The 20,475-nt window shown below is 38.1% G+C and overlaps 3 non-coding genes across 3 annotated transcripts; all 3 read right to left on the reverse strand.

Moving 5' to 3' along the window:
* Positions 1-4,966: 4,966 nt before the first annotated feature.
* Positions 4,967-5,157, reverse strand: LOC135752737 (U2 spliceosomal RNA). Its single transcript, XR_010533265.1, has one exon. It is a non-coding gene; the product is annotated as a U2 spliceosomal RNA (small nuclear RNA).
* Positions 5,158-18,668: 13,511 nt separating this feature from the next.
* LOC135752805 (U1 spliceosomal RNA) lies at positions 18,669-18,833 on the reverse strand. The gene has a single exon (XR_010533326.1). It is a non-coding gene; the product is annotated as a U1 spliceosomal RNA (small nuclear RNA).
* A 784-nt stretch (positions 18,834-19,617) lies between these two features.
* LOC135752738 (U2 spliceosomal RNA) lies at positions 19,618-19,808 on the reverse strand. Its single transcript, XR_010533266.1, has one exon. It is a non-coding gene; the product is annotated as a U2 spliceosomal RNA (small nuclear RNA).
* Positions 19,809-20,475: the final 667 nt, after the last annotated feature.

Here is a 20,475-nt window from a genome sequence, read left to right on the forward strand (position 1 = left end):
GCACCCTAGATCACCCTCGTGAGCTGAAAACACAAATTTGTATTTATGAAGCAAGGCCCGAACCTGAATTTGCTCTTCCCCTGCCAAAACTGACAAATCTACAGACTCAATCTGGTCCTCCACAGTAGAGGAGACCAAAGAACTATGGGAACCTATAGTAGCAGTTACAGACCTTACCTCAGTAATACCTTCTGGCAAGCTAATGACAAAGACACCACTCAAAGTGCCTAAAGACGTCCTGGGGTAAAGGATGACTTCAGTGGTACCCACATTCACCACCGGAATATAAACCGTGCCCCGGGTCACTTGAACCAGTGCAGGAGAGGCCAACAAACCAGCAGGTAACCCTGCATCCAAAGGCTCAAACAGCACGGTACCAGTAGCGTAATGTTCCGAGCAGGTTGCTGCTACCAGCTTCATCGTACCACCCGGAATGTGGCACACCCCCTGTCCCCGCACTCTAACCCCACCAACGCGATCGACAGAGGTCTGAACACTAACCTTACTACAATGTTGTAATGCCTTTGTGACGGAGCTAGGGGCCTGTGACACTGCCGGTAAATCAAAAAGGGATGTACCGTGTTGCCCAAAGAGTTCCTGGTAGCACCGGCCAAGGACATTCATCCCCAAAACACCCGGGACATGCCCACCGGTGCCACCAGGAGGATCTCGGACAACCAGCACTCCACACTCCGGTACTACTTTACCACAAAGTTCGACATCGAGCTCCATATATCCGATATAAGGAATTGCAAGACCATTCGCCGCGGTAAGTTGCAACCATTGACACGACCTAAGACGCTCCTGCCCCCATGGTTCAAAATGCTGATGAAAGCAACTCTCGGTGATCGTGGACACCATAGAACCGGTATCCACTAAACATGGCACTTGAACACCACCGATGAGCACGTTAAGATGAGGGCAGGAGGACACCAAACGAGAGACAGAATTTAAACGGTTTACAACATTTGAGCCAAATGACTCCCCACCCGCGCTGTGACTCCGCAGCCCGGTGGGGATTAGTTTTCCGACGGCTGTGAAGATCGAAACTGCCTAGCCCCAGTCGAAGATGTACCTACTGCTGGAGAGCGAGGGAGAACACGTTCTCCATCACACTCCCGGGCAAAATGGCCAGAACGTTGGCACCTCCGACATACTATATTACTGTGACGTGGGGACCGGCTATATGAATTAGGGACCTGCAAGCGAGCGAAACCTTGGGTAAGTTGGTTTAACTGTTCTTGTTGTGCCTTCAACATTTCCCGTAACTCTGCTAGCTCCGATTTGGGAGGGGAGCTCAAACGAACTGCCTGCGACTCGCCCTGTATGGCATACTGGACCCCATAGGCCACTGGTACGGACTGACTTCGCCCTCTCGCACCCCCAGGCATTCCCTCCCGCTCCCAGCGCATTGCCTCGCTACGAACATCTAAGAGGGAAGAGGTAGGGTCACGGCGGACTAATTGTTTAAGTTCCCGACGAAGACCAATATCGAGCACATGCTCGACAAACTGGTCACGCAATAGAGCTTCTGCGTTTGGTATGGCGTGCGGTGACTGCTGTTTTACCCCCTCCAGGAGGCCCATCAATGCAATCGAGAACTCTAAAAGTGTTTCTCCTTCTTGTTGCCTCCTGGAGAAAAAGGCCTGTTGCAATGCAACATAAGATAAAGAACACCCATACAGTTCCTTTAAGGCCTGAATTATCTTATCTGGATCCCCCCTCTCTGTCTCAGATCGAAACCTGATCTCATCCCGAGCTTCCCCCTCTAGATGATCAAAAAGAAAGAACGCCTGATCAGCCCTAGACAAATGGCGAACCCGCATACAGGCCTGGGCCTCCTCTACCCATTCATTAATGGTAATACCCGGCCTACCGCTAAATTTTGGGCATTTTCTATCTCGGGGTACAAACACAAATCGCTCAGTAGGTGGGGCACTTGCACCAGCAGATTGCTGTGCACCAGAAGGTAAGGTGGTAGAAATAGGAGTTGTACTGGGACCTGGAATGACAATTTGGGTCTGTTCGTGTCTAAGGCGTTCATTATCAGCCCTTAATTGGACCACAAGATCCCTAAGTTCTTGTAATTCTTCTGCCATAGTTAACCTTTAACAAAACACTTACCGCTAGGTAAGGCAGGACAGGGAATAAATGGGGACCGGAATGCAACCAAGAGGGAAGGCCAAACAGACCCTTCAAAAAGAGTCTACGCTGCTGTCTTGTTCCTGCAAATAACAACAAAATCAATAAGGGCAATACCAGCTGGTAAAGTAATATTCACCCATGTCTCTGTTCAATTTAGTGGGCCCTGCCGACTACGCCAAAATGTGGCAGAATGGTCTTTTTGAAAGTAAGGACCAACACTTAAAAGTATAAAAATAGACTACGCCACCCTGAAACTACACCAGGGAATCACAGTTCACTTAAAATATTATAAGGAACCCAGGTTCATTCCACTGAATGAAATGAGCAAGAGACGTGGGTAGCAAAATTTGAGTTGTAATTTATTGTACAAATATTAAAAGACAGACAAGGATAAAATGGTCATCACTCAGCTAATAGCTGAGACTGGTAAATCACAAAAACACTTCACAATTACAGGGCTGCAGTCTATTGGCATCAGAAGAGCTAAGGAAAGAAAGCACAAGCAATCACGCTAGGTGCACACATACACACGCACACACATTCCAATACCAGTGATTTTATCGTTGGTGCTCACACAGCAAACACAGCACACGGTGACTCGGAAAAATTATAACCAAGACAGAGGGAAAGTCTCACTGCCGTCGGACACACAGCTCCTGCAATTATAATACAAAACAAACAAATATCAATAGAAAGTAAATGTTAATTTACTATTTACCCAAAGTAAATAGATGAGGATAGATGAACAAAAAAAAATAATAAGTTGACAGCTAAATAATAACCTCAAAGAGAGAAAATCCTAAGAAACTTAAAGTAACAAATCCCAAAAGAAAATCTCAGAGCACTGAGTTGAATGGGAATAATAAAGAAAAATAAGAAACGAAACAAATCTGAATGAACACGTCCTTTAGGCGCGTGATTATGTCCCCACAAGACGTGCGGGAAGAATGTTTTTAGATACAGCCACAACAGGAGCAGGCTTTAACAGACGCGCCAGATCATTCAGAACAAATCAAATAATAAACAACAATCAGAAATATATAGAAAAGAAAGAAAAGAAAACAAATTCCAGCAGGAACAAAACAGCAGCGTGCTTCAGGATGTAGTAGTAGTAAGGAATGCAGCACGCACAGTCTTAACCCTAACAGATAACACGCATGATTAATACATCCATTTAAAGTATATAAACGACAAATCAAATATAATACACATACCGGGTAACACAGCAGTTCACCACACCAACTAGCAGAGCTGACATCAATATCCGCGAGAGATCAAAGGGATAATGCCAGGCAGTATGTATTAGACTACGCCGCTAAACGCTGCGCCAACACCAGTGGTAGACACATGGGAAGGCTGCAGCAGAGATAAACATAGCTGATCCCCACACCACACCAACTTAAACTTCTGGCAATGCACTAGATGTCTTACGTACCTGGGACTAGGCGAACGTAACGGCTGCTTTGCAATAAGCTATAACCAACACAAAGCGCTAGCGTTAACAATATAAGCCGGTATTAAACGACAAAGCCAAATGCTAAAAAATGCTTACCTCCTTAGTGTACACAAAGCCCCACAAGCGACACAAGCGGTGCTAAAAGATCCGCACGGCTATGTATTATACACAGACCTCCATCGAATGCCAATAACAGGAAGAGCGCAGGCACAGAACAGATGACGCACCTCCGGTCGGCACCAAGCAGCCTTTTATCCACCCTTCCCTAGCGAACCATAGGCTGTCAATAATCTGACGTCACTACAGGGAGGATCTAACTACCCTGCCACAATCGTAATCGCTGTTAACTTTGCTTACATGAGGAAATATCATACATCTCACAAATCATTTTGTAAAACAAGATGTAATTAAATTAATGGCTATTTCTGGGCTAAACGTGGGTTATTCGTAGTCGGTCTATTCGTGAGCTAAATAGTGGCTAAGTACAGACGATTCATACAACACTTTAAAGAAAGGAAACAAAATACCTTAATCGCTTTGAACTTTGTTTACATGATGAAATATCATACATCTCACAAATCATTTTTGGCAAAAAAACATGTAATTAAATTTATGGTTATTTCTGGGCTAAACGTGGTTTATCCGTAGTCGGTCTATTTATGAGCTAAATTGTGACTACGTAGAGACGATGCATAAAACACTTTAAAGAAATGAAACGAAATACCTTGTAATCGCTGTTAACTTTGCTTACATGATTAAATAGCAAACATCTCACAAATAATTTTGTCAAAAACCACATGTAACCAAATTAAAGTTTATTTGAGCTAGAAGCGGGCTAGGCACAGCCCGGCTATATCGGGTCTATACTGAAACGAGACGTTGAAATGACGGCTATTGCTTGCTGGGAATGAAAGCATAGCAATTTTAGAACGTGGATAAATAAAAACACAGGGCTCAATGACTTACCCGTTGTCGTTGTGAGTTAAACAAGTACAGCTATGCTTCCAGGTCTGTCGACGTTGCTGTGGTTTTTCGACAGCTGTAGTATGAAGGGTAGTGAAAAAAGTTTTCAGGTGTTTTTAACATTCCAATCGGTCTCGTTCGCTTTTGTTGCGCCTCCAGCTGTGTCGAGGATGTTTAATTCGTCCTCATATCACCTCCGCAAACTTGTAAAGAAATTAATTAAATACATTACAAAAACATTTCTTTATCAGCGTGTTCATTTCCACGCAAGCTTTTCGTTAAACCAATAAAGCCAACGAAATCACAGCAATTTTAAAACACACGGATTAGAAAAAACACTGTCATTCACGCACAAAAGAAGCAAATTCTTTTTTTTATACTTGACTTATTTATCCCCGAGATGGGGAGCGCACCATTCATGGAAACACTGCAATACCATGTTGATGCATGGAGTGGAAGGAGCAAGCTCCGCTTCCATTTCCGAAGGTCAAAAATCCATTTAACATATAGTCCCCGGATAGGAGACGTATCAGACATTAAACTGATAAGAACAGATACTACACTTGATCTTAGCCAAAAGGCCGAGAAGCGATACCGGAATAGACGCAGCCAAAGGGGGAGCCGGCGAAGGCGCTGGCTTTTGGGGTGGAGGCTAGCGGGCATTTAACTCTATACGTTCTCATTGTATAACCCAGAGGTAGAACGTTGAGCTAGCAAATCAGAAGTTCATGTTTTAATGCAGGATCTGATCCACGCTCATGAGAGAGAGAGAGAGAGAGAGAGAGATAGAGAGAATTTAGAATTTTCAAAAAACCTTTATTACAAATTAAAACATTTTCATAACCTCAAATCAGAAAAAACAAAGAAAAAAATATATATAGTAACGGAAATAACAAAAAAATAAGCCAACATAGGAGCAAAGAACAAATCATCTTCAATAACCAGACACAGAGCTCCTCCATAATACCAAATCAATTCAAAAGAAAGAAGATCATTCATTGCTTTAAAGTATCTAAAACCAATAAGGATTCTAGATTTAACTTATTTTAAAAACTGCTAATGTATCATGGCTTCCGGGTCTGTCAACGTTGCTGTGGTTTTTCGACAGCTGTAATATGAAGGGTAGAGTGAAAAAAAATATTTAAGTGTTTTGAACATCCCAATTTGTTCGTTTACTTAGTATTTTCTTAATGTTTTCGAGTTAAAAAATAATTCTTAAATCGAGATACATTTACTTAATAAGCAAAGTGGCTTAGAATTTAAGTCTTGTTTACTGAAATAAATTCTAAAATGTAATAGGTTAAGGCTTAAAACAAGTAAAAATATCTGCCAGTGGGGTAAGAAAAATAAACCTAAATTGAGTTTATTATTGAATTAAGTTGAAACTAGAATTAAGTTTATTTTTCTTACCCCGCTGGCAGATATTTTTTATTTGTTTTAAATATAAACCTGTTGATTTTTATAATTTATTTCAATTATTACAAAGTATGCGATCTGATTTTTTTAATCGCGGTGTTTCTTTTATTCCTCGTTTCTTTTCCGTGCATTTGCTTTATTTATTTATTTTTGCTTGTTGCATTTAAATGCACATTTGATTTGTTGCCACATTATTATGTGTTAATGTATTTTTTAACATGTTTATCAACAAAAAGTGCGTTATTATAATTAATTATATAGCTGTGAAATATATACAACAATTCCCAGCAAAAACAAAACGTTTTTATAACAATTTTCTATTACAATACATAATATCTTAAGCCACTTTGCTTACCAAGTAAATGTATCTCCATTTAAGCATTGTCAGATATTCACTAGAAAACAAGACAAAAACAGTAAGTAAGATATTAATTTACTTTTTTCTTTCAAACATAAATTTACAGACGGCTGGAAATTTTTAATAAAATAACTAGACATACCTATTCGGGTCTGCTCCCGTTTGCTGTGATGATGGGGGACTTAGTCCAAAGCACATTTTGAGGAATACTTACACATTTTACTTCTTATTTCTTTGAAATTAATTATGCATACACTATGGATTAAAAATGTCCCGACTGCGAACCTGATAAAACCCAGGTAAAAAGCAAATACAAATAAACCATTTTGATTTAGCAAAAGTTTACAAATAAATGCACTCCTTGCACACAACAAGCACGTCTAGTTACCATTCATATTTTGCGTGATTTAAGTTTCGTCGCATACATTTTGGAAGGCACACGATAAAAACAAAATAAGGCTTTTAATGTATGCCGACCTCATTCTCCGTTGAGGGCTTATCAATCATAATAAACGCTGTTAACTCTTCTCATTGAATGGTCTAAATCCAATGCTGGTAAAGAAATCAAATGTGCATTTAAACGCAACAAGCAAGCCGTAAAGCAATGGATGCAGGCAAACAAACGAGGAATAGCACATACACCACGATTAGATCATCGGGTCGCATACTTTGGAATTAATAAGAAATAATTATTCAGTCTAAAGAAATAAGAAGTAAAATGTCTAAGTATTTCTCCAAATGTGCACACTCATTACAATAAACGGGAGCAGACACGAATAGTTATGTATGTCTCGTTATTTTATTTAAAATTGATAAGCTGTCTAACATATGATATATTTTGATAATACGAAATGCTAAAAAAATAATATAACACCAATCGACAATATCTGTTATTGTTATTTTTACAAGTAAATTCATGTGTAGGAGAAAACAAAGCAGCTGTCAGTCCATACTATATTGAGTGGCCATCGTAGTGGTGCAACCTGAACGATGTTTTCCCTACTTCCGGTCAAAGCCGCCATTTTGTGAAATAGGCATATAGGTGACGCTGGAGCACGCGGCCATTGTCTCTGTTCAACAAAACAAGTATATATATACACATACGCATATTTTTCCTCAATCAATCACCGAATACAAGGTGCAATTCGATGCCAACTGACCCTTCTCTCTGGTTTCATGTTTGTAAGGAAAATTAAGGGGGAAATTACGATAGCATTTCAGCCAAACATTCATTCGTGCCACGCTGCTTTTCTTTGAACGAAAAAAAACCCTCTGCTCCCCCTACACAATTTCTTCTCCTGTTATTTTATGCTTAAAACAAGCAAATAAATCTGACTACAGGGTAAGAAAAAATTCGTGAACTTTTCCCATAAACACTTAATTCAAGAAAAATTGTCCCACCCCACTGGCCATTTTTTATCCACAATACACATTCGATGTCTGCAGGCACCATTGTCTTTGTTCAACGCAAACAATTCTGTTGCGTTTTTCTTTGAACGAAGTGCTCCGCCTAGATAATTTGACCCATATTCACATGGGTTTGTTTCTCGTTTTTTTTCTTTGAGAACAATCTATATAGCGCCTTCCACAATCGTTTTGGTGTTAGCTTTACGTAAAATAGAAACACAGAAAGGTACTGAGCGATGGAGAGACCACGAACGCGGAACGTATTATGGACCACGGACTGGCAAACAAACTGGCAACCACGCACTAAAGAAGCAAACTCTGATTTTAAACTCACCTTATTTGTCCCCGGAAAGCGCCAGAGTCGATGCACGGAGTGGACGGAACAAGCCTCGCTTCCATAGCCGAAGGTCAAAAATCCATTTAAACGTGTAGTCCCCGGTGTCCACTCGATCTTACCCAAAAAGCCGAGAAGCGATACCGCAATGGCATCCGGAGAAGGCGCTGGCTGTCGGGATGGAGGTTAGCGGGTCAGAGGTCCGGCACTGAAGGTCTGCGTTCATTATTCACCGTGTGCATTTCACTCTATATCCACTTTCTAATGTATAGCACTTGATAAGGATTAACAGTTTAAAAACAGAAATGCAAGACATCAGAAAATACATTTATTTTTTACTTTCATAACATGAGAGGTGTCATACAATAACAAATATGAGCTTTAAAATCACATTCCTAAGTTAAAAATATACATAAAAATAGATATATGGATCATTACACAAATCACTACTCAAAGGACCTATGTTAAATAACTGCTTCAATATTAATTAACAATAACATTTGGCCAAGGCAGTCCTTGTAAATAGACATATAAATAGACAAATAAAATCATGACATATATGCCGTAGAGCCTGAGATAGAGAAAAATAATAAGGAATTCTGCTTTTACTACCATCTCAGAAATATTGCCAGAATTAGAGGTTTTGTCTCAAGACAGGACTTAGAGAAACTTGTTCATGCTTTCATCACCAGCAGGGCCGATTATTGCAATGGTCAATGGATTTAAAAAGTACTGTTTCTTGTTTAAAAACCACTTCATGGCTACAATACATGACAGATATGCTAATCGAATATGAAACCGATTACTCGGATCAATAGGATCAGGTCATTTAGAAAAAACAAGGGTTCACTCAAAACAAGGTGCCTCAGCATTCAGTTATTATCAGCTTTCAGAAGAGATCAGATGTGCTTCAACAGTAGACACTTTTAAATCTAGATTAAAAACACATCAGTTTAACTTTGCATTTACTGAATGATTTAAAACAGTACGAATAAAACAGTACAAAAGAATAAAACAGTATGAACCTTACCTGTTATAAAGGGAATGAAGCTTACGGTATGGTGCTTACCTGCAGAAATAAATAAAGTACAATAAGAACACACAGAACTTCAATTTTCAAAATTATTTTAACATTAAATGATGATTATTTTACTGGTTTACCTGTTTGTGATTACCACAGGATCCCGTCACCTGGCTGCGGTCTTCATTTGGTGAACGGTTCTTCACTCATAATTGACCTATACAAGAAATAGAGAAGAATAATAAGCAATTCTGCTTTTACATGTAGATGTGTGCCCCAAGAACACAGACACACCGGCTCCAAAAAGTTTAAACAGTACACATTTCTGTTATTTTAATGTGGCAAATGTGTCAGCTTTAAAAGAAGCATACATTACCTTTTAAAGAGGAAATACCTTTTGCATGAAATACCTTTACTCCCAGCATAAGCAAGCAATTTTCAAAATGCTTTTAAAAGTAAATAGTGATTATTTTACTTGTTTACCTGTTTGTGATTACCATGGAATCCTGTCACCATCATTTTTAAGCTTGTAAAGCAAATAATGAAATATTGACTTAGTAGGAAAAAATATTTTGGAAGTATCGTGATAAATGATGAAGAAAATATTTTGCAAAGTGATGGTTAGCACACGGTTGATGGTACCTATTAAATTCCATCATATTTTTTTATTCCTACTATGGAAGTCAATGGTGACTATCTGCTGTGGGTTTACCATCATTCCTCAAAATACCTTCTTTTGTGTTACTCAGAAAAAAACTAATCCTCGTGTTGTTGTAAGCCTGTATGCATGAGTAAATGATGACAGAATTATCATCATAAATTGAAATATCCCTTTAAACTGTATTTCCCCCCTTAAACCTAAACTTATTTTCCTACAGCAAGTCATTTAGGTAATCAAGAAAATACTTTACCCGTTGTCTTTGTGAGTTAAACAAATACAGCTACGCTTCCAGGTCTGTCGACGTTGCTGTGGTTTTTTGACAGCTGTATGAAGGGTAGCGAATGAATGAATACATTGCAAAAAATCATTTCTTACTTGTTATTTCGAACTGTTTTAACTATACAAGTATCTAGAAAGTCTTAAAATAAGATGCATTTTTTGATGAGCAAAATGCCCTAAGAAAATAAACCTAGCCTTTAGGGAGAAAAAACTCAGAATTTGGGCTTAAAACAAGCAAATAAATCTGCCAAAGGGGTAAGAAACAAATCTAGATATAAACACTTAATTCAAGAAAAATTGTCGTAGCCCATTGGCAGATTTGTTGGCTTGTTTAATGTACATGCATGTACAATATTTCAATTTGTCTTGTATTTATTAGCATTTTGTATTGCCCAACGCTGTCTACAGATGTGGCCTTTAAAAATGCGCGTTTTCTCCCGCGGCATTCGCCAATTCGTCTCGCAGAGTCTCGCAGCATTCTGCAAGTGCTTTCGGGGGGGCTACTTTCCATTTTCCCTTAATGTGTTTCGCTTCACAGAATATCCACCAGGTGGCGCATAAAAACATTGCATTGCGTTGTTTCCAGAAGTTAATAAGGGCATTGCTGAATATTTTACATTGCTACTGTATTAAAACAGCAAAGTGATATGTCAACCCATTCTTGCCAGCATAACAGCGCATACAACTATTAAGATACGTGCAATGCGAACTTATAGGAAGTGCAACAGAGAATTTAGTGTGAGCCTAATAAACGCGACTCTATTTACAATGAATATCTTAATTATTTGTGTTGTCGAATTTTGACACCGTTTCATTGTTTGTTCATAATATTTATAATTGTCAGTTTTTCTAAAAGTATCAATATTTTAAAGAGATTAATGTGGTATAAAAAAAGAAATGTTTTAAAGTTAAAAATGTTGTAAAAAATATAGTAGTATTCTTATATTTTAAGAATAACAATATGATACATTTATACTGCGCTAAAATGCTTCACATATGGAAAGAGGAATTCTTCTCAACCACCACCAATAAAGTTTACAAATTATTCTTTAGAAAAAAGGCGTTTAAACCCGGGCTGTACAGTTGGCATATGATATCTTTTTTATTTCGTTTTTACATATTTATATTTATAAAATCTTTAATAATAGGCTACCTTTCTTGCGCATATGCAGTCAGTGTTTCTACGTAATTCATAATTGTAAAAAATATTATTGTAAAATAGAATATCACTAAAATAATTTATTAAAGTAACTTAATAAAATGTCTTAATGTCACTTCTGTGTTTTTTTAGTTGGTCAAACCAAAATAATTGACGCGAACAGAGAAACTGTGCCTTTTGCGGACGAAAAACACCTCCGAAATGTTGAGTTTATGAATATTTACAATATGTACTTTGTGAAATGTGTGTGTAAAATAATCAATTTTATAACATGTATCTTACACGTTCGCATTCAACACTTTTCAAAACTTATTTATATTAAATCTAATTAATAATTATAAATTATGACATGAGAAAATTAGAAGTGTGCAAAGAGCCAATTCAGATATTGTTAATTAAAGCTGTTTTATACACCTTTCTGCCTTGTTTTAATTAACAAGCATTTTATTTGCCACTGTCAACACGTTTTGTGATTGATTTAAAGATTTATTACAGAAACTTATATGAAGCAAAGCTATTGTACTAAGCATCTTTATATATATAAATATATATATATGTTATAAATGTTGTAAAAAATATATTAGTATTCTTATATATTAAGAGTAACAATATGATACATTTATATTGCGCTAAAATGCGTTACATATGGAAAGAGGAATTATTCTCAACCACCACCAATAAAGTTTAAACATTATTCTTTAGAAAAACGCCTCCGAAGTGTTGAGTTTATGAATATTTACACTTACAATATATACTTTGTGAAATGTGTGTTTAAAATAATAAATTTCATAACTGTAAAGACAAACACGCCGCATTGCATGATTTTTTAAATACCGAGGTCCATATAAGTATTTTCCAGGGCATGCACCCCAGGAAAAAAAGCTTCTTATTTCCCTGCTCTACATATATGAATTTTAATACATCAGAAAACCAAAGAATCAAATACCTATAGATTTCAAACCATGTCAGTATGCAGAAGACTTGTGTTGGTCATAGGAATACATTGTAATAATTATTTTACCATCCTGGGCACACTGCTGCACACTTTCTCTTCTTTTGTTATTTATTTAACTTTAATGACTTCAACAGGTACTGTTTAATAGGCTTTAAGACTGAATGCAATAAAATGTTCAAGCCAAAATATGAACATTTAAACTCCGTGCACGCGCGCTACGGGTGGATGAAGCGTTGTACCGCGCACGTGATGCATCGCGTTTTCAAGTTCAAGCTTAGCAGAAGTCCAGTGCAACACAGGGAATCTAATCATTATACAGTTAAAAACATATCTTCAAGAATTAAAGGGTGGCGTGGAATGTTGTTAATAAACATGCTGAATAACGGAAAGTGAATTACTGGAGGGAGAGAAAGCAGCGCATTAAATTTGGACACCCAAGTGCTCAGCGGCATTAATGTTTCTTGTCCTGTAACCTTGACAGTCACTACGGTTTCATATTTCTCGTCAATAAACTGCTGTATAATAGTCAGCGTTTGATTACTTACATCTCTCTTGCACTTCCACTAACTGCGCATCTGACCTCTGTGTTGCACCTCTGTCTGCCTGGTTTGATTTTATTGGTCATCTCGGTTTCATTTTGACTTCATCTTACTTAATAGACCCTTTAACTGTTTGTACACCATGTTGACATGGCACCGTATGCGTGCGCATTAGGCAACGGAGGTATGGCAAGAATCAGCAGTGAAGCAACCTACCCATTACACAAAAAATGCACACGGCCGCGCCGGTCTCTGTGTGTCTGCATCTATGAAAAAAATGTGCACCACCTGCATGCAGAGAGCACGCGCGCTGCCTGCACGACATCCAATCACTGCAGTCCCACGTTGGTTTGGATGTTGGGTCCGTACCAGTACAGCTCAGCAGTGGTGTAGTCTACTAGGAATTGTAATGGATTTCCGTATACCCGCTAAAAATAGCGTGAGGATGCGTAACAGCATGGTTTTGTGACATTTCAAACTTTTAGTAATAGTGAAGCACTGACCATTAGCATGCTACACTTGCTACTTTAGCGGGTTGAAATGCATATACATATTAGGCTATATATTTGTGTGTTTGACTTTCTGCCGAACTGCGCGATCCGATCGGCATATGAAATCCCTATAGCGGCGCGAAAGTGACTGGGGAGCAGAGTGGTGTGGCGCTACAAAACCCACAGGCGAGTGACAGCAAAGTACCGCGAGAGCGATTCAAAGCGGATTTAGCCACGTGATAACTGGAATCGCTCTCGCGGTACTTTGACATCACCAAGAGATCTATACCACTGCAGCTAAGTCACTACATTGACATGGCAGAAGGACAGAATGCCATTTTGTTCTGGGCACTCTTCCTTCACTCTTTCAAGTAGCCTTGGCAGTGCCTGCTTAGTGCTACAGTGGAGCGAGTTTTCAGCCATGGTGGCATCATGGCCAATTTGATCTTTTGAAAATGCAATGCAGTATAGGGGCCTCCCTCCACCTGTCCACAGCATGCATTTTATTTCTGTTGTAAGAGAACTTGACATGACTTGAAACTAAAATGGTAGGACTTTGGACTCGACTTGAGACTTGTTGGCTTTGACTTTTGACTCGACTTGGGACTTGCCTCATCTTTGACATGACTTGACTCGGGACTCGAGGGCAAAGACTTACTTGTGACTTGCATAACAATGACTTTGTCAATTTCAATTTCAATTTAAAGAACTTTAGTGGCATGATTGTGTCACTTACAATATTGCCAAAGCATTATACATAAAACAAGAAACATACAATAACACAATATTAACAAACATTAAGGTGCAATTAAGCTAAGGTGCTGGGTGATGGATGAAGTACTACTGCAAAATAAAATAAAATAGAATCAGAGGATATTTACAATATAAAGTTGACTTTGAAATATAAAAATATGAAGTATACAAATGTACATTTATGGAGGCACATGAGAGGTAAAATAAAAGTACTGTAAAAGATCAGGGCTGTGGATTATTTCTGATGGTGTGTAACTGATAAATGAATTTAGCAGCAGCTGATGGGTGTCTGTCTTCCCCCAGTAACATCTTCATTTGATCTGAGTCTGAAGATTTATGAAACTCTGGTATGAGCTTTGAGATTTTGTCAAAGTGTTTTTCTCTAAGCTCTTTATATTTACCACAGTAAAGGAGAAAGTGTGTCTCTGTCTCGATCTCGCCACTGTCACAATGGACACAGATTCGCTCTTCTTTTGGGAGCCATGTTTGTCTATGTCGGCCTTTCTCTATTGCCAGACTGTGATCACTGAGTCTGTATTTAGTGAGGATTCGTCTCTGCTTTACATCTCTAACTGTGGAGAGATATTCTGACAGACTGTATCTTCTGTTTAGTGCCCCACCTTCACTTTGTCCCACCTCTGCTTATAGACGTCACATGCCGATTGGTCTGCGCTGCGCAGCAAGAAGCCACACAAGCGCTGAGCGTTGAGTCAAATTATAAGACGAGCGTAAGAAAATGACAGAGGTCTGGTCAGGGAATTAACCCAACACAAAAGTGAAAATTATAGCAATGACTCTTTAGATAAGATCTATAGACATGCACATCAGTGTTTTATTTGTCTGGAGAAAAGGACAATTTGATATCCAAAATAGTGTCCAACATAATACTCTATCATTATACAAGTAGGGCCTACATGCACTGCTATCAAACGTGATGTGTTTTTGGTGTTGTAATCTGGAACTTGGTGTATATCAAATGTGTTTGTTAAATGTCTCCACATGGAAACGGAATGCCCTCCCCCCGCACAGTCCTGCAATGAGAACCAGAAAAACCGGTTTCTAACCATTTTATTTACATGTGAATAGTGAGAGCACCCCCTCAGGAGCTGTAGCAGGGTTTTTGCGGGGTCTTTATAAGCTTAAGCCAGGACTTAGTTTAAATAGGAAATATAACTAGTTTTAACAAACATGCCTTACTAAAAACATTATTTGTCTGCATTTTGAGGCAAAAAAGGGCATGGCCGCCCGGACCTCTGTAATTTTCTGACGCGTGTCTTATTTGACTCAATGCTCAGCACTCGTTTGACGACTTGCGGCGCCACGCAGCCCGATCGGACGGCATGTGACGTCTTAGCACCGCGAGACAGGAGGCCTATAGTATGCTTTTGAATAGATCTCGCGGTAGTGTGATGTCACAGGCCAACGGGTTTGCGCTGCGCCCCATTAAGTAAGATAAAGTGAAAATTATTCCTTGATGACCAATAAAATCATACCAGGCAGACAGCAAAGGAGGAAGGATACTTCAGTTAGTGGAAGTAATAGGTTAAATTGGGCCGGAGCGCAGCTCCGCCTCCTCGGGTCCACAACACACCTTGCCGGAGCTCCGGTCCGTCTTCTTCAGCAACAGGGTTTGACGCAAAGCGAATAATAACGTTTTCATTCATAGGCTTCAAACTCGTGCTTGCGGGGCACCCTCGACAAAAATCATTTTGAGAAAATCATGCTTCTCAGAGGTCCACTGTGTTTTTAATCCCGTCTGAATCGGCCATGTCTGTGTTTTTCTCTGACGACCTCTGTAATCTGTAAATTTCAGAGCATTTTACCTACTGTTTCACGCCGAACTCAGAGGTCATCTGAGAAATGTAATCCCGTCCGGATGAAGACGTCTGTGTTTGCTCGCAATATGTTTTGAAAACGCGTTTCTTTTCATGTTTTGGCAAACGTGATCTGCCGACAGGTCTCACTAACGCACGTATAGACTATTGTACTTTATTCCTGAATCCCATTCATTCAGATAGCCTATGGATTTTTTTCCATTCGGCGGAATAAAATAATTAAATTAAGACAGCTGAATATCATACACTGTTAAGACTGGACAAAACGGTTAGTTTTGTAGGTGTTCAGCTTGGGAGTTATACTCGGTTTAACAAAAAATGGGAATAATAAAACAACAGAATATTTGGAATTGGGGCAAGCAGAACATGAATTCACAAATCACAAAAAATGTAAAATTAGATAAATTAGTTAATGATATTGCGCAAATGCTCTCGGTCTCTTCAAGGTCTACGCGAATTAGAGTTTTGTTATAAGACTCCGTTATACATCACGTTTTTGAAACTGTAATAATTGCTTTCTTCAAATAAATATTATTTGCATTTAACATCAACTTAAAAAAATGTACGTTTTACGCCTAACTTGAACTATGATGTACTTACTATTTTTACATTGATATTATTTGAGTAAATGTAGGCAAAAAAATAAATTAATAATAAGTAGAACAAATGTTAATTTTAAAAAATCCCATATAGCCAACAGGTTTTAATCAGCAACAGAGAAACTGCGCCTTTTGCCGATGAAAAACACCTCAGAAACTCCTCGAATTTATGAATTATTACACTCACAATATGATTTAATTTACTTACTACAAAAATATAACTCATTATACAAATTTATTCAACACCATTGCACACTTTATATCGAGTTTCATACCATGTAAAGGAAAACATGATAATATAAAAAGTACAGTAATGCAGAAAAGCGCATTACAACCATGTCCAAGCTATTAAAAACGTTCAGATGCAAAAATGAACTAAATGTACAATTACATAAACTAGTTAATGATATTGCGCAAATGCTCTCGGTCTCTTCAAGGTCTACGCGAATAGAGGTTTGTTATAAGACTCAGTTATACATCACGTCTCTTCTAATTGCACAGAAAAAATGAATCAAATGATCCGCATTTTAGTCGGATTTTTATGGAGAATAGGCTATGTGACCGTTTAACCCACGTGGACCGAACAAGAAAACGTATGCTTTCATGGAGTCCGTGTATGACATCTATTTTATTTAGTTTTACATATTTTTATTTATATGCATTTAATAATACCGTAAGATCACAATGTATACACTGTAAAAAATGATTCAGTGGCTTTGTAAATGTAGGCTATCTAAAATAAATGATTAAAGTAACTTAATAAAATCTTTTAATTTCAGTTATGTGGTTTTTTTTAGTTAGACAAACCAAAATTAATGACTAGAAATAGATATTTTGTTTAAAATGTACATATTTTATTTGATGTATACGCCTTAATAATATAAGTATTTAATTTACAGATTATTTTAATCAATATATTTGATAATGTCAGAATTATATATTTAAGTTTTTAAACCTGTAATAATTGCTTTCTTCAAATTAATATTATTTGTATTTAACAACAACTTAAAAAAAATGTACGTTTTACGCCTAACTTGAACTATGATTTACTTACTATTTTTACATTGATATTATTTGAGTAAATGTAGGCAAATAAATAAAATAATAAGTAGAACAAATGTTAATTTTAAAAAATCATATAGCCAACGGGTTTTAATCAGCAACAGAGAAACTGCGCCTTTTGCCGATGACAAACACCTCAGAAACTCCTCGAATTGAATATTTACACTTACAACATGATTTTATTTACTTACTACAAAATATAACACATTATACAAATTTATTCAACATCATTGCACACTTTATATCGAGTTTCATACCATGTAAAGGAAAACATGATAATATAAAAAGTACAATAATGCAGAAAAGCGCATTACAATCAAGCTATTAAAAACGCTCAGATGCAAAGATAAACTAAATGTACAATTAGATAAACTAGTTAATGATATTGCGCAAATGCTCTCGGTTTCTTCAAAGGTCTTTGCGAATTATTTTGTTATAAGACTCCGTTATCATCACGTCTCTTCTACTGTAAGTGTACACAAAAAAAAATAAGACGAATGATCCGCGTTTAAGTCAGATTTTTATGAAAAATATTTGACTGTTTATGTAACTGGCAAAAGAAAACTTCGCCAACCAAATGTTTGTCAAAAAGCTTGCATGTGACATCAAAGTACTGCCAATGCACCAAGAATCCCTGTCATTTTACTTCAATATCATATAGAATGCTTAAAGCATAAAGTCGAGCACACATTGTCGTAGTAGGCTATGCCCTACTTGAAACACGACTGCCCTCTACAGGTTTTTTATTTCCTGCGTCCCCCACCAATTCCCCCTTCTGCGGGATCTCGCAGAATTTCGGAAGTGCTCGCGGCATTCTGCTTTCAGAGACGCGCATTTTTAAAGGCCACATCTGTAGGTTGTTTAACTGTTGTCATTTTCTTATAAAAGCCTTTATAATTTATTAGTTTGGATGATTGCCATTCCCGAGAACCTCTTATATTGGAAGTAAAAGAATCATCTAAGCATTATTTTGTGCTCTTAGACATGTAGCCGTTTGATTGTGGTTCTATTTAATGGCTAGTCTATTCGTTTGGAATGGTCAAACGGCTATTAGATTTTCACTGACAGCCCAAATTAAGCCTTGTTTTAGCCTAGACACTTATTCGCTGTCTATTAAAAGTTATGTAGTCGTTGAATAGCCGCTTTTTTGATGACTAATGTATTCTTGGGCCGTGGTTAGACGTCTCTTGGATTTTACGTAAAACGACAAGCAAATCTATTTTTAACACAAAGGTCAGGGGAGAGCGCGAACGCAGTCCCCCACTATCAGAAATTTTGCAGTCGAGATTCCCACATTTGGGGAATTCGCAAAGGGTCAGCCCAACCGGAGTGCAATGGCTGAGCCTCGCCCTGGGTGAACCACCTTCATGATCATGGTGTCTCCCCTGCCAGGTAAGTATGAGCGACACCCTTTGAGGCCAGACGGCCGCATCTTCCTGTGACCGATCACATCGACGGCGCCCCCGGAGGCCGTCCGACTAACATTTCATTTACTGTGTGTGACCAGGTGGAAAGCGCACGAAGCCACGTCTGAGACCAAACATTCTTCGAGATCTACCCTGTTTTTATTCCGTTTCCAGCCCGGTTGAACCGTGTAGAGTGAAATATGTGAAACAATTTAAATCAAATGGATTTAAATTGCGCATTCAAATATATGGTTTCGTTATTACAAAGTAACTTTACGTGGAATAGAAACAAAAAAAAATGTACAGAGCAATCAAGAAACAACGAAAGCATAGCAATTTTAGAACGTGGATAAATAAAAACACAGGGCTCAATGACTTTCCCGTTGTCGTTGTGAGTTAAACAAGTACAGCTATGCTTCCAGGTCTGTCGACGTTGCTGTGGTTTTTCGACAGCTGTAGTATGAAGGGTAGTGAAAAAAGTTTTCAGGTGTTTTTAGCATTCCAATCGGTCTCGTTCGCTTTTGTTGCGCCTTCAGCTGTGTCGAGGATGTTTAATTCGTCCTCGTATCACCTCCGCAAACTTGTAAAGAAATTAATTAAATACATTACAAAAACATTTCTTTATCAGCGTGTTCATTTCCACGCAAGCTTTTCGTTAAACCAATAAAGCCAACGAAATCACAGCAATTTTAAAACACACGGATTAGAAAAAACACCGTCATTCACGCACAAAAGAAGCAAATTCTTTTTTTATACTTGACTTATTTATCCCCGAGATGGGGAGCGCACCATTCATGGAAACACTGCAATACCATGTTGATGCATGGAGTGGAAGGAGCAAGCTCCGCTTCCATTTCCGAAGGTCAAAAATCCATTTAACATATAGTCCCCGGATAGGAGACGTATCAGACATTAAACTGATAAGAACAGATACTACACTTGATCTTAGCCAAAAGGCCGAGAAGCGATACCGGAATAGACGCAGCCAAAGGGGGAGCCGGCGAAGGCGCTGGCTTTTGGGGTGGAGGCTAGCGGGCATTTAACTCTATACGTTCTCATTGTATAACCCAGAGGTAGAACGTTGAGCTAGCAAATCAGAAGTTCATGTTTTAATGCAGGATCTGATCCACGCTCATGAGAGAGAGAGAGAGAGAGAGAGATAGAGAGAATTTAGAATTTTCAAAAAACCTTTATTACAAATTAAAACATTTTCATAACCTCAAATCAGAAAAAACAAAGAAAAAAATATATATAGTAACGGAAATAACAAAAAAATAAGCCAACATAGGAGCAAAGAACAAATCATCTTCAATAACCAGACACAGAGCTCCTCCATAATACCAAATCAATTCAAAAGAAAGAAGATCATTCATTGCTTTAAAGTATCTAAAACCAATAAGGATTCTAGATTTAACTTATTTTAAAAACTGCTAATGTATCATGGCTTCCGGGTCTGTCAACGTTGCTGTGGTTTTTCGACAGCTGTAATATGAAGGGTAGAGTGAAAAAAAATATTTAAGTGTTTTGAACATCCCAATTTGTTCGTTTACTTAGTATTTTCTTAATGTTTTCGAGTTAAAAAATAATTCTTAAATCGAGATACATTTACTTAATAAGCAAAGTGGCTTAGAATTTA

The sequence above is a fragment of the Paramisgurnus dabryanus genome, chromosome 9 (assembly GCF_030506205.2).
Source record: "Paramisgurnus dabryanus chromosome 9, PD_genome_1.1, whole genome shotgun sequence".
Taxonomy (NCBI): Eukaryota; Metazoa; Chordata; class Actinopteri; order Cypriniformes; family Cobitidae; genus Paramisgurnus; species Paramisgurnus dabryanus.